We start from the raw sequence: 3,833 nt of genomic DNA, 5'->3' as shown, positions 1-3,833 counted from the left end.
AAAACATAATTGTCTGCATGCGTGAAAATGTCATTTAGGCCTACCTAATCTTTTCAAATTCAGAGTTTGTCATATGCACAGAGGGAACAGGTTTCCTTAGATACAATGAAAATTTTACTTTGCTCCTCGCTAAGAATGCCAAATATGTCATTAACAAATACCTAAGTATATACAAGCACATATCTTAATCAAGAAATACACACTAAATAAATAATTCATTTTGAAATGAGCTTTAATTTCCTTATAAACTACAATCAACGATTGAGTACCCATGTGCAGTTAACAGGATTTGACCCTACCTTATTTCTTGACGACACATGCATGGTGGTCTCTGGTTACAGAATTCAGTGGTCACAGATGTCTAACACGGGAAACAAGCATAAGACGAATTCAGAATAAAAGGCCATGACTGTTAATCTAAGACAATTGTTTTCTCTTTCAGGGGACATCGTCCATGCATCCTGGGGATGAGGTACGTGATTGACTAAGTCTTGAATCTGGAGTCTGAAGGTTTCCTCCTGTGATGATTTTGCACTGGGCTCTGAATGTCTGTGGCGAGAAAAGTGCACCTCTACTCTTGACATGGTGGAGTCTGATGGGGGGGGGGGGGGGGGGGGGGTGTTAAAGAAACTGATTCAATAGCTTTATCACCGTACTTTGTAAATATACAGGCGGGACTAATTTTGTCTTGAATTTTGTTTCAGGTGGTGTGCTCTTGACTCCCATGGCTGAGGCTCTGTGAAGAAATTCTGTAGTGTCATTATTAGGGCTGGGTATCGATTCAAATTCCAAGAATCGATCCGATTCCCATTCTGAAGATTAAGAATCGATTTATTTCGATTTAATCCGATTTAATCGATTCGATCCAATTCGGGGTTTAGTGTTATTAAAAATTTATTTATTTGAGCTGTTTCCTGACTATGTACAGAAGCAACATGTTAAAACTAGTCATCAATATTAATCAGCAAATAGTTACTGGTAGTTGGTAGTTACTGATGGCTGGAAGACTGGTGAAAAGGGTAATCATAAATCTACCTTCAAGAAAGGTAATCCAGGACAATAAACAGAGGACATCTTTGAGGTGTCTATATCTGCAACAGTGGACTCCTACTGGGACACTAACCAGTGCATTATTATTATGATTGAAATAATTAAGAAGTCACCCAAAAGCTGTTGCTACCAAATGCATTTTATTTTAAAACTGCTCACACTTAATAAACTGAAAGTATAAAATGTAAACGTGTATTTTTCTTTAAAGTAAGAATATAATAACAGAACTGTCACGTTACGGTCCCCGACCCCTCCCTGTTGGGCGTGTGTTAACGTTGTCTGCGTCTACTCGTCTGCGTATCTCCGCGGGTGCGGGTGCGTCTTGTGATAATCCTCACCTGTGACTCGTCTCGTCATCACGTGGGGTTTATGTGGTTTGTCTATTTAATGTGTGTTCGCGCAGCGTCCTGTGCTCGTTGTTTGAGTCACACATGTTCTATGTAAACGTGTTTTATGTGCGCTGTCTGCGCTTCGGTAAATGTAATAAACGTAACGATTTGGAAAGTGCAAAGGATTCTGTCTCGTCCATCGCCTTGCGCCCAACGTTACAAGAGCATTTTAACTTTTTTAAACTGTAAAAACACTGGGTAAACTGTCAGTGACATGGACTAAATGTAAATAGTCACTGACACTGGATAAACTGTCCTTCTGTTTTTAGATTGCCGATTTGACTATCGTCGTTACCGTCACTGTCCGTCGCCATGTTGTTTTACAGTTAGTTAGACCGAGCACGCCTGCGTGAATTCAGTGACGAGGCGGGGGTAAAAGTTCACTAAAAAATCGATCTTTGGACGTACGAATCGATAATCAGATCATCATATGCGAATCGATTCTGAATCGGAAAATCTATTTTTTCAACACAGGCCTAGTCAGTATCCTGGTCTACAGTCATGGCCAAAAGTTTTGAGCAGGGGCGAGGCTAGGGTATTTTTAGTGGTGCTAGAGCACCACCGTGAAGTTGCTCAGCACCCCCTGGCTCAACACATTTTTTAAATATTATATTATGCAAAAACCTTGCTCTGTACCTGCGCAATACTTTGGTATTGTGCCTCTGTGAGCACTGGGGGCTGGGCACCCCTAAAGACCAGATCCTAAAATCGCCCCTGGTTTTGAGAATGACACAAATATTATATTTTCACATGATCTGCTGCCCTCTGGTTTTTATAGGTGTTTGTCAATTGTTTTTAGCACATACAGAAATATAATTGCAATCATATGAGTAACAAGCTTTTATTGACAGTTAGAATGAGTTAAGTTAATACTGTGCCATTACACTTATTAGCTATACACAGTGCTTACTTTGAAAATCAAACGATGCCAGAACGCAAACAGCGGCATGAGACAAGGGGTCAGAGGCCAACAATGTCACCGGATCGCAAAACAAAATCACAATGTCACCGGATCACAAAACGCTTAGGCACACAAATGTTAAAATAACAAGCCAATTTGTATATATAAATTACTTTTAAATTATTTACATGTGTTTTGCAATGCAGAAGTGCATACAGATTTCTTCATAACTTATAATTAGTAGGCTTGAAAGTTACTGGATCGAGGCAGAGAGTTCCCGGAACGCACCCTTCAAAATGAGAGTTCCTGGATCCTGTTCCGGCAGGATCCGGCTCAAATTAAGCCCTGGCTATAGAATACAAAAGTAATTTTGTGAGTCGTAGCTTTTTCATTTTTTAAGACTCCTCATTGAAAAGTCACATTACACATACCAAACAACAAAAAGACTATAGATCCTTGTTCCTTGTGCATGTGATAAATTACATTCTGCACAGTTACCTCAGGATATGTCAACAGAAAATAACAATCATAGAACAATATATATCTATAGTCACCATGACAACAGTTATCATGATAAGTGTTAGTATTTCAAAGTGCAAAAAGAGCAGAGCTCCTAGGCATGTTAAACCTGATGTGATTCGCTAAAATCTGTGCTCCTTATTCAAAAGGACTTCTGAGTTTAAGGATTTAGCTTTCTGCTAATTCAAAATGTTAAAAACGTTTGACTTTCTTCCTCTCTCTTTCATTTAAAGTGCAGGCACAGTAAGAAATACACAAACATCTCCATCTTCAAGTAGAATCCATGTTGGGCTTTATTTTGGTCTGGAGGTCTGGCTTGCAGCTCTCAGTTGATCGGGAGGTTCTTCACAAACTCTCTTAGGCTCTTGCGGATATTGGAAGGTTGGGAAGCAGCGCAGTCCAGCAGCGCCGGACCCATGTGGGCATGAAGGGCTTGGCATAGGTGGACAGTGGCCCCTCTCACGCTTCCACCCCTCCCGTGGACCGTACCACTGTTGCTGGAGGTCCCCAGGAGGTACCAGAGCAGAGGAAGCACCTTCTGCTCAACCAGTTGTGGCTTGCAGGGGTAGAGTTCCCTAACCAGCTCTATAAAAAGAACATTTAAAAGGATCAAAGATAAAAAATCAACCCTGGACAGCACTGGGTTATTACAGAAGCATTTTTTTAACCTAGAAAGATTTAATTCAACTAAAGTGACAGTATTTGGTAACTATGGTAACTCTCTGGAATGATTATTATCAATATTATAAATATTATTAATTAATATAGGAATTAAAGTATTTCTGGTAAATCTTTTATCTTTTTTTTATCTCTGGCATCTCTTAGCATATCAGTAGAATGACTTTCTGAAAGAATTGTTTTTTGATAAATGTATTTGAATTTGTAGAATATTTCTGTATACACAACCACAAAAGATTAGACACTGTATATTGAACAAAAGAGCCTAAGCACATCCACTGTAAACTCCATTATTT

The 3,833-nt window shown here is 39.4% G+C and overlaps 1 non-coding gene across 1 annotated transcript; it reads left to right on the top strand.

The window, feature by feature from the left end:
- The first annotated feature begins 512 nt into the window (after nt 1–512).
- Nucleotides 513–603, top strand: LOC143523690 (small nucleolar RNA SNORD88). Its single transcript, XR_013133436.1, has one exon. It is a non-coding gene; the product is annotated as a small nucleolar RNA SNORD88 (small nucleolar RNA).
- The last annotated feature ends 3,230 nt before the right edge of the window (nt 604–3,833 follow it).

The sequence above is a fragment of the Brachyhypopomus gauderio genome, chromosome 9 (assembly GCF_052324685.1).
Source record: "Brachyhypopomus gauderio isolate BG-103 chromosome 9, BGAUD_0.2, whole genome shotgun sequence".
In the NCBI taxonomy this organism is placed as follows: domain Eukaryota; kingdom Metazoa; phylum Chordata; class Actinopteri; order Gymnotiformes; family Hypopomidae; genus Brachyhypopomus; species Brachyhypopomus gauderio.
Note: the sequence above shows the minus strand (reverse complement) of the source record. Positions and strands in the feature narration are given on the sequence as shown.